This window comes from Humulus lupulus, chromosome 7 (assembly GCF_963169125.1).
Source record: "Humulus lupulus chromosome 7, drHumLupu1.1, whole genome shotgun sequence".
NCBI classification, from domain to species: Eukaryota; Viridiplantae; Streptophyta; class Magnoliopsida; order Rosales; family Cannabaceae; genus Humulus; species Humulus lupulus.
Genome location: NC_084799.1, coordinates 156,533,809 through 156,545,990, shown reverse-complemented (window position 1 = coordinate 156,545,990; position 12,182 = coordinate 156,533,809).

Sequence of the window (12,182 nt, the reverse complement as noted above, 5' to 3'; positions counted from 1 at the left end):
CCCTACTTCCTTAGAGCCGTTACTAAGTGAGTTTTTAAGACAAAACAGTGTGCAATGAACTCGCTAATCGAGGTTTTGAAACAAAAGTGTGACTAGTTAAAAGTTAAGGCTGTAATCTTTGCAAATGCGTCGTTTCATTAAAACTTCTATTATTAAACATTTGGGATCCCAAAATAAGGTTTGAAAACTAATTACATCTTGAAATAAGGTTACAGTTGAGAAATCATAAAATCATAGGTTATTACAGCCATTTTTGAATAAACCCCCAACCAAAGCAGTCGGGCAGGCCAAACATGTACGCGTCGCTTCACGCTCTCCGTACTCATGGTTGGTTGACTCAGTCCTTGCAACTACCTGCCACACGGAGCACCCATGAGTCGAAGCCCAGCAAGAAAACCCAAATAACACATAACATATGCAAATCAAATAGCTGGCATAATTCACTGACACATAGGAAAAACCATCATAATAAACAAGTACGGCCATGCCGCCCCCAAGGCCTTACCAAAGCCTGGAGTTTCGGTTCTCACCGCGAGGATAACTCATGTATCCCTTGGGTCCCACCCTGAATATAAGCATCCCATGTGCTGTGTGTTACTTTTGGCCCCACGGCCGCCCCGGCCTACGCCGTACTCGGCCCCACGGCCGCCCCGGCCTACGCCGTACTCGGCCCTTGCCGTTCAATTCATCATAATCACACATATAGTACGTTCAAAATAAACATTCACACACATCACGATTCATTTAAGGTTAAGCATTTGCACGTAATACAATCTGGGGCCATGCCCTACAATCACACAGTGGGGCCATGCCCTAATCTCGGGTGTTACGGTTTTCTTACCTGCATTCCGAGCCTCCTGATGCACTAAAGTCGCGAGCACGGTCCTCAAGCACGAGCCTCCCCAAAACCTAGTCACAACACACAAGAATCTTCCTTAAATACTAATCAATTCATAACCACTTCCCGGGACCAATCCCGCACTCTCGGGACCTCTAATTCCCTAAAACAATACACCGGAACCATCCCCCGAGTCCCCGGGCAAAAGCCCTAAAAACCAGAATTTTTGCCTGCCAAAATGGCCTAGGGCCGCGGCACTCCCCTCAAGGGCCGTGGCGCCCAGCAGCTTGACCTCCTCCTGATGCAACCTCGCGCCGCGGCGCCCAAGAACAGGGCCGCGGCGCTCATACGCGAACCCAGATTTTCTGGGTTTTCTCTTGCGTTTTTCCCGAACTAAAACAATCCCAAATCATCCCAAACTCAAACCTAAGCCCCAAAACCATATCAAAACCCCAAGTAGACCATACATCAACCCATAAACATCATAACCCATCTCAATTACACAATCACACTCAAAATCACCCATTTGATTTCAAATTTCAGAAAACTCAAACCCAAAGGCCAAAAACACAACCCAAGCTTGAAAATCCTAAACCATGGCTCCAAAATCTTAAACCACAACAGAAAAGAAAACCCAAGGATGTTTAAAACTCTTACCTCAATCAAGAATCCACACCAAGCTTCCTTGATCTCCTCCTAGACTCTCACTTCTCCTTCTCCTCTTCTTCTTGCCCTAACCTTCTTTCTCCTTCTCTTTCTTCTCTTCAATTTCTATCAAGACTCAAGTGATATAAATGCCCAAACCGAACTCCCCTAAATCCCAGCTGAATTTTGTCTATAACCCTTGCCAAAAGACCATTTTGCCCCTCCTACCTATCCTTTCCTACTTAAACCTCAAGGGTACTTAAGTCTTTTCATTTCTATTTCATTTCTACCATTTTCTTTCTAAAACTTGTTACTCTCAGCAGTAACTAATGGTTACCCAGGCTACTAAATCTCCAATAACCATTACCCGCTAAATCTCAACTTAACCATAAAATTTCCGAGGTACCCCTAGGCTCCTCCCGAGCCGGGTATAGAAATCCCGTTGTGACTCTGAAGTTAACTAGCTCTCTAGGACCGTCTCAGCACGTGCATCACAATAATACAACCACACCCACGTGGTACAATTCACAGAATACAATTATCACATAACAATACAGTTATGCCCAACATGGCCAAAATTACAATTATGCCCTTCTAACACGATCCGGGCCTACATGCATACTAGTAAACATAGCCATGCCTCTCAGTTAAACAAATAGCCAAATAACATGCTTTAAATCATAATCATGCATTTAATTCATAAAATCACACATAAATCCCAACCTGCCCTCCCGGCACACTAATCAAGGCCCTTAAGCCTTAATAGCGAATTTGGGTCGTTACAATGGTCCAGCTTTCTTTTACTTTTACCTGCACCACATAGCACCCATGAGTCGAGGCTCAGCAAGAAAACTTAAACATGCTCATAAGCAGTTAATAACATGTCATCAAATCATAATAAGCATGCCTAGCAGTAATAGCCCTATTCATGCATACAGGCAAGTACAATTAAATTATTATGGGGTCTTGCGCCCTGAGTAAATGACTATTAAGTCAATATGGGGTCCTGCGCCCTAAATAGATGACTATTAAGTCACTTTGGGTCCTGCGCTCTGAATAGATGATTATTAAGTCACTCTGGGGTCCTGCACCCTGAATAGATGACTATTAAATCACTTTGGAGTTATGCACCCTGAATAGATGACTATTAAGTCACTTTGGGGTCCTGTGCCCTAAGTCATGTGACGTTCCAGTCACTTTAGCCTTTTAGCCCTGGCTTTGAGTAACTAGCCTTAGACTAGCCAAGCGCTTTAGTTTTCTTCGCCAATAGGTCGGACGAGCATATAATGCTCTTGTTGATTAGATCTAATCATATCGACCAACATTCAATGTGTTATTGCTGCTCTTTACTCATAAGTCAATTCCATACGACCAACGCTCAGTCCTATTGCCGATCATGATTGATAAGTCAGAGCTTCATGACCAACACTAAACGCCATTGTCGTTTCTGACTAATAAGCTAGTGCGTAGCTCAGATAAACAATGTATTCCAGCATTCACAATGCAACAGATATCCAAATATAGAGCACTCGACATGCTTCATCAATAATCACCAGCATAATCATAATCATGCACATTTACAAAGACTCAAGCTCTGATTCATTCCACACTCAACAATCAGGCCATACCATATTCACATGCATTAAATACTGGGTGTAGTTTTCTTACCTTCGGTCCAAGCACAGGTTACCAATAAACAACCCTCGAGCACGATCCTAGTTTTGAACCTTTAGCAATCACCTAGTCACAACCATAATATAGAATCTCGTCAAAAACGAGTAAATAAAGACTTTCGGACCAAGTCCTAGCCTCTGGGACGTCGAAACCTACCAAACCGGGTAGTAGGATCGATCCCGAGCCCTTAGGTTTAAGTTCCCTATGGGTCGTAGCGCGCCTCTTTGACAGAGTGCCCTCTGCCTGGGCTTCAGGGTGTGGGCCAAGACTTGGCCCTCTAGAGTCACGGCGCGCGCCCCAGGCAAAACCCTCCTGGTTCTGGGTTCACTCAGGTTGCGACTTCCTAGAACAAGGTCGCGATCCAACCTCGAACCCAGCCATTTTATACGTTTTCTCCACTTAAAAACCTTCCAAAAACCTATCCAAACATATCCGAATCTCAAAAACAAAGATCCCAAACATCCCTATGTCCCAAAACCATATAATTACAAGCCTCAAACAACCTAAAAACTTCAAGACATAAAATCCAATTCAAACTTAAAAAATTGAAAACTTAAAACTTGGATTACCTCTGATTGAGTCGTTTCCCAATTAAATCCTCTGACTAATAAGCTTCTAATCTTGCCTAGAATTGCTATGACTCGATCCTTGCCTGAATCCGAGTCCTAAAACTCGAGTTTCCTTCGAAAATGCTAATGGCGTCAAAAAGAGAACGTGTTATAATGATTGTAGACAGGAGTGTCTAAGTTGGACCAACCGGGTCTAGATGCGCTAATCGAGCCTGTAACAAGTCTTAGATCAAATTATCGATCGGTCCTTCAAGGACCAGATGCGATTATGATCCGATGATGGCGACTGGTCTTCGGACCAATCTTTGTTTTTTATCAGAAGGGTTGATAGGCTCCTCAAGAACCAGGATCGAACATGATCAAATGATTTGGCGACAAGTTCCTAGGACCTGTCTCTTTTTTGGATCGCATGGGTCGATAGGCTCCTTAAGAACTGAGATCGAACATGATCCATTAATTTGGCAACAAGGTCCTAGGACCTGTCTCTTTTTTGGATCGTATGGGTCGATAGGCTCCTCAAGAACCAAGGTCGAACATGATCCATTAATTTGGCGACAAGGTCCTAGGGCCTATCTCTCTTTTGGATTGTATGGGATGATAGGCTCCTCAAGATCCGAGATCAAACATGATCCATTAATTTGGCGACAAGGTCCTAGGAGCAGTCTCTCTTTTGGATCGTATGGGTTGATAGGCTCCTCAAGAACCACGATCGAACATGATCCATTAACTTGGCGACAATGTCCTAGGACCTGTCTCTTGTTGAACGTAATTTAAAGAATTAATAGAGACCTAAGAAATTAAATTAATTCATTAAAGCACAATGGTTGTTACATAGATAATTTGAAAATACTACATTTGTAAATTAAAACTTGTGTCACTGCTTAACATCTTCATTGATAGTACCGGCGGAGGTGTTTGCCATTCCAGTAGTTTTTTATTAGTTCTCCATTTAGTCGAGCTATCTTGTATGTCCCTGGTGGGATCACCTCCTCCACAAGGTATGGCTCTTCCCAATTAGGTCCTAGTACCACTGCTGCAGTGTCCTTAGTGTTTAGGAACACCCTCCCGAGTACTAAGTCTCCAACTTGGAATTTTCGATCTTTCACTCTGGAGTTGAAGTATCTAGCCACTTTTTGTTGATGTGCTACTACTTTGAGGCTTGCCTTGTCTCATTTTTCTTCGATTAAATCGAGCAACTCTTCCATTAAATGATGGTTCCTCCCTTGATCATATGTCTCTCGTCTATGCGATGGGGGAGTGAGTTCAACTGGCAACATGGCTTCATACCCAAATGCCAAAGAGAATGGCATAAAGCCTGTCGACATTCATGTCGTTGTTCGATGTGACCATAGGACCTCCAGAAGTAATTCTGGTCAGACTCATTTGGCTTGTTCAAGGCGTTTCTTCAAAGTGTCTTTGATAGTCTTGTTCACTGCTCTACTTGACCATTAGCTTGGGGGTGTGCTACCAAGGAAAAGCTCTTTGTGATTACATGCCTCGTACAAAAGTTGGTGAACATATCACTGTCGAATTTAGTCCCATTGTCTGAGACTATCTTCTTTGGTAGGCTAAATCGACATATAATATTCTTCACCACAAAGTCTAAGACTTTCTTCGAGGTTATGGTGGCGAGCAGTTCTGCTTCAGTCCATTTGGTGAAGTATTCTACAGCCACAACAGCAAATTGAACTCCTCCCCTTCTTGTGGGTAGCTTTTCGATCAGGTCGATTCCCCATACAGCGAAGGGCCAAGGGCTTTGCATTTGTGTTAATTTATTAGGTGCCGCCTGGGGTATCTTGGAGAACATCTGACACTTGTGGCATCTTCTGACATACTCGATCGAGCCTTCATTCATCGTTGGCCAAAAGTATCCTTGTCTTAGGATTTTCTTTGATAGGCTCTGCTCCCCAGCGTGATCTCCACAAAACCCCTAGTGTACCTCGATCATTAACAACTTTGATTGGTCGGGTGTAATGCACCTTAGTAGTGGTAGGGAGTACACTCATCGGTACAAGATCCCTTTGACTATCATATATCGTGCAGCTTGTCTCACCAACTTCCTTGCTTTGTTCCGATCGTTGGGCACTACTCCTTGGTTGAGATAGTTAAAATAGGGGTCATCCATGTATATCCTAACTCAACAGGTAGTGCCTCCTGCTCGGTTATGCTTCTTTCCGCCAAGTATTCAATGGGAACGACATTCAGGGTGTCCGCATCTTTGGCACTGGCAAGCTTGGCTAAGGCATCATCATTATCATTCTACTCCCTCGGGACTTGTATAATTGAGTATTTCTTGAACTATGTTAACAAGTCCTTCACGTTGTTTAGGTACTGCACCATCCTAAGTCCCCTGGCTTGATACTCCCCCAGTACCTGGTACACCACTAGCTGGGAATCGCTGAATATCTCCAGGGACTGTGCATGCACATCTCGAGACAAGTGTAATCCTGCTAATAATTCCTCATACTCAGCTTCGTTGTTTGAAGTGTTGAATCCAAATCTGAGAACGCAATGGATTCGATGATTCTCCAGAGTGATCAGTATGATTCCTGCGCCTGAGTTGTGTTCATTGGATGCTCCATCAACATATAGCTTCCATACAGGTGTATCTCCTTCCTTCTCGGTATCTCCATTCTCTTATTGGTAGGAAGGGTCTTCAAGGTTGGTGCCTTCGACTATGAAGTCTGCAAATGCTTGTCCTTTTATCGCCGCCCTCGAATGATAAGTGATATCAAACTGTCCTAGTTCCACTGCCCACTTGAGTAATCGTCTCGAGGCCTCTAGTTTCTAAAGAACTTGTCTCAGTGGTTGATCGGTCAGGACTCAGACCGAGTGAGCTTGGAAGTATGGATGCAACTTTTGAGAGGCGATTACTAAATAGTAGGGTAGCTTTTCAAGAGGGGGATATCTAGACTCTGCACCGACTAGCCTTTTACTAATATAGTACACAGGGTGTTGTACCATGTTCTCTTCTTTTACCAAAGCAGTGCTGGTTGCATGCTCGGTGATTGCCAAATAGATGAATAGTAATTCACCATATATTTTCTTTGGTAGGATGGGAGGTTGAGCGAGATGCTCCTTCAAGGCTTGGAAAGCTTTCTCGCACTCCTCGATCCATTGGATATTCTTGTTGCCCCTCAGTAAGTTAAAGAAAGAGACACACTTGTTCGTAGACTTTGATATGAACCTACTGAGGGCAGCTACTCTCCCTATTAAGCTTTCCACTTATTTGATTGTGGTAGGTGACTTCATGTCAATCAATGCTTTGATCCTCTTGGGGTTAACCTCGATTCCACGTGAATTGACTATGTATCCGAGAAAATTACCAGAACCAACTCCAAACGAGCACTTGAGAGGGTTTAACTTCATGTTATACTTTCTAAGTATTGCAAAGCATTCCTCCAAGTCTTGAACATGCCCTCCAGCTTCTTTGGACATGACCAACATATCATCGACATATACCTCCATATTTTTTCCGATCAAGTCTCGGAACATGCTATTCACTAAATGTTGGTAGGTGGCTCCTGCGTTCTTTAAGCCGAATGGCATCACCTTATAACAATACAATCCCTTGTCTGTTCGAAAGCTGGTATGTTCCTTGTCGGGAAGGTGCATACTTATTTGATTATAACCAGAATATGCATCCATGAATGAGAGTATTTCATGTCCTGCAGTTGCATCGACCAGTTGGTCTATTCTGCATAGTGGGATGCAGTCTTTGGGGCAGGCTGTAATGTCCCAAAATTACCTAATAAGGCTTAGGGCCGGGATGGCAATTTGTGGAATTATGTGTTTAATTGCTATATTAGTTTTAAATATGTGAATTATGTGATAATATGATTAAATGCGCATATTTAGGGATATTAAATATGCATGTGGGTCGCTTCTTATTAGAGGGCGACTTTGGTAATTTGGCCCATTGTGGGCATAAATGTGTATCTGTGTGCATATATGTGATATATGTGAGAGACCAAATTATTATGTGGGTTTATTTGAATTATTCGGCATGAGGCGATCCTAGGGAGCAAGTTAGCGGAAAAGTCACAAAGGAACTCGATACCCGACTCGGGGCGAGTCAAGGGGTATTTTGGGTAATAAGAAATTAATTGGATTATTGGGTTATGGAAATAAATAATTGGAGATATATTTGAAGTTAGAAACTCTAGGAGGGAATGTTGGGGGAATTTACCATTTTTCCCTCGGTGACGTTTTTGGTACCCCGAGCATTGGGATTAACTTAAGTGACTTAAGTTAGGTAAGAGAAAAGGTAGGAAACACTTAGAAGCTCTGCCTAAAACTGACTCACCCTCTCCAATTACTCTCTTTTTTTCCTCTCAAGAAGCTCTTCCAAGCTAACCATTGAACCAAGGGATTTTTGGGCTAGGTTCACAAGAATTGGAGCTCTAGACTTGGAGATTAGCTCATTATTGGCTTGTGGATTCAAAAAGAGATTGAGGTAAGCTTTGAATTATGGTTTTAGCATTTAAATTCTGAGTTTTCATGGCTGGTTTTAAGTGTTCTTGAGCTCTTAAAGTTCAAAGATTTAATTGGTGGCTTAGTGAGTTTTGGGACTAGTTTTCTATTAGGTTTTGTTGCTGGGAGCATATTTGAGCTGATATGTTGATTTAATTGTGTTGCTTGGATGATTTTGGGTTAAATTGGATGAGATTTGGCTGCTGAAATGGAGGTTTTTTTCTGGGTCCGAAGGGGTCGGGCCGCGACTCTGTTCTTGGTATGTCGTGGCCCTCTAGAACAGATGGGAGCCAGGGAATGAGGGCGGGTCGCGTCGCCACTATGGCTGGGCCGTGGTGCATGTCTGCTGTTTGGGGAGGCTAGGCCTCTAGTTGGAGGTGAGCCGCAGCATAGGGGCATAGGGCCACGACTATTAAGGGGTTCTTGGACCCCTAAAAGGTTTTGAGCGCGGGAACCCAACCTTAGGGGCTCGAGATTGTTTCCACTACCCAGTTTGGTGGAACCCGAGGTCCCGGAGGCTAGGACTTGGTCTGGAAGCCTTTGATCACTCGATATTAACAGAATCTTATTTTATGGTTGTGACTTAGGGTATCGCTAAGGGCTAGGAACCGGGATCGTGCTTGAGGGTCATTCTTATTTACGCTTGCTTGGATCTAAGGTAAGAAAACTGCACCCAGAATGTGTTGTATGTGATTAGGGCTTGGGCCCCAAGATTGGTTATGTTAGGTTATTGTTTTAAATGCTTGATGTTAGATGCCTAAGTGCTATATTCGTTACGAGAGTTCTATGGTTAAGGCATGTGTTCCCGTTATATGAATGTGCTTATTATATAGGATCTTTATTTATTTTCATGTAGATCTAATATTAAAAAAATTAATATGAGATAACCTAGAATATGTTTCTAAAATTGAATTCAAAGAGAAACAAAGATAAGAAAACTTACAGTATACGCAGCGGAATGAAAGAGTCATTCCTTCAGTTTCTCTAACTATTGTATCATTTCTCTCGCAGAGTATTATCAAGAAACTAAATCGTTCTTCTAATTTCTTCACAGTCTTCCAATGTATCCTTAGAATAACCTAGACTACAGTGGGCAATTCTCAACACATGAGATAGATACAGAGAGAGGAAGAGAAAATAACAAAGAGGCTTAGAAAAAGACTTGTGTTTAGAGAGAATCTAAAACTATCAGAAAATCAGTGATTAAACTTATCTGTCGTCTGTCTTGACTTCTCTCTAAGCACTCCTTTTATAGACTCAATTAGGCCATTTAATTTAATTAAAAAATAAATAAAATAATATCCAATTAGAAGCCCTAGGTCGAAATTATCATGGGCTTTAGGCTCGTGAAAATTTTCATTTGATTATAAGCCCATTGGACTTAAAATCAAGGCCTGTACTATTTTATATTGATTTAATTAATTAAATAATTATTTAAATCATTTATCAAATTAATTATTTATAATTTAAACATTGATTTAAAATTATTTATTAATTTAGATACCAATTTATCTTAATTAATAAATCTGCCCTAATTTATATTTTCTTCTCAAAATTACATAACTCTGAGAAATTATCCAAAATTGACCTGGTCAACTTTGATAATTCTAATTGACAATTAAATCAATTAATTGAGACTATCTAGATGATTTTATCCAAGGTACAATGGGGACCATGGGCCTATGAAATAAAGCTCCAATAAGTTATCATATATCTAACAAATAAATTTACTAACTTATTAAGTCCTCGTGACTCCACTATAAACTCGGAATTGCACTCTTGAATTCATAGAACGCTCTATAAAAAATATAGATACGCTATTAATTATCCATTGTTACAACCATAATTTTCACTCAATCCTCTATAGACGGTCTATAATGAGATGGGACTAAAATACTGTTTTACCCCTCATTGTATTTTACCCTTAAAACACTTAGTAAATGATATTTCAGTAAACTAATTTAATTACTGAAATGAGATCTCTATCATTTAACACCTTGAACCAAACTAAAAGGAAACCATCATTTCACTTCTTCATCAAAAAGCTATAGATGTTCATATCTTTGATTAACGCTCCCACTCAATTATACTACCGAGTTCCCAAGATGTAAGTATGGGCTAGTCCGTAGGGTAAGCTGGTAACGAACAAGTCAAAGAACTTAAATAATACAATAAGTTAGAATACTAACCACTCAGAATTGAGATTGAATTGATCTATGGTCAACTATAAGATATGACTAGAATAGATAATAATGGTATGTTTACTTATCTTATCAACTGTCAATATCGATCCAGTCCGATGTAACAAATACATCCGATCTTATCTACTTTGCTAATGTTCTGAAAAGAACATAACACTGTAATGTGTAAGTAGATCATATCGTAGATTGGCAAGTCAGTGTAAATCCTGCGCACTGACTAATCTTAGTACTAACTTTATTTTGAACATGTAATCATATTTATATTCCACTGTGATTACGTCACTATAAATGCGATTAGCTATATGCTCGGGATTTAATAGAAGTTTATATTAAACAAATAATCATGAAAATAAAACATGTGAGCAAAGTGATTGACCAAGTCAAAAAATGATTTCTATTTTTTTATTGATAATAAAATGAGATTACAAAGAATTTGAGTTTTAATTAGGGCATAAAACCCCCAACAAGGATGTGCCTATCCACATCTGTTTCTTATAAGTAAGGTATGTAATCCTTGATTTGGGCTTGACTTATATGTCAAGGACGGCAATAGCGCGCTGTGCGCTGGTCGAGAGGCATTGGCTTAAATTAGCAATGTACTATTACGTTGATCGACTCTAAGGTCGAAGATGAACCGCGGGGGTTGGGCTAGCTCTATGGCTATTGAGACAGAGCTAAGGGCGAGGCCCCAGGTGACTCTATGGTTGAGTAGCTAGGGCATAGGCCCGAGGGTTGGCTTAATAGCCAACCGAATAGGGCAATGGCCCCAGGTCGATCCAATGATCGTGTGTTTGAACTAAATGACATTGGCTATGAATTAATGTTGTTGATTATTGTTGAATGGTTATTTAAAGTTATATTCTCTGTTGTTATACATTCTGTTTTCTTGTTGAGCCTCGGCTCACGGGAGCTTTGTGGTGTAGGTAAGGGAAAGGGAAAGCTTGACCAGCCATGAGTTGGAGTGCTTCGATGGCGGCGTGTACATATGTGGTTGCTCGACCATCATGGCCAGAGTTATTTTAGAGGAACTAGGGTTACAGCCCCGTTTTGCCGCTTAAGCCGACTGATGTAACCTTTTTCATGTATTTACTTTTTTTTTAACAGATGTGTTGTAATATTTTGGGATCCCATGTTGTATAACACTTTTGGAATAAAAGTCAATGGTTCTTTGACCAAATTTTTTAACCCTAACCCTTGTCACTAACCTTAGTTACATGATTTAAGCCAAATGACCTGATTTGTAGGTCTAACACAATTTTAAGTACACAGTGTAACGGTCCTGGATTAGGAGGGTGTTACAACTTGGTATCAGAGCTGTCAAGGTTTAAGAGTTCCTGAAGACTGGCCGGGCATGTACACTCGCCACTAAAGACAAGCTCGACTCAGGGTTCAGTAACTATTATGTGTTTATATGTTTAAATGCTTAAACATGATATGCATGCCTTATCTGCATGTCTGTTTAGGAAGTATGAGATTATCTGACAGAGTTTGGCCCTTGACTGCTGCATGAATGTTGAAGGACATGCTTATTAGCTTCGTTACTGCTTGTGGATGATTTAACTATATTATGATGCATTTAGTATAAAATTTCCCTTTACAATTATGCAAAACAAATAATCTGTACAGTTAAGATTTTCACTTAACTATAGTTCATGAGTTAGTGAATTTTTTTTCTCTTTTCACCATTTACCACTTGCGAGCACTCAGCCAAATCCAAAACAAATATAAATAATTATAATATTGGCATCGATAAGATATTTACGAGAAAATGATAAAAATACT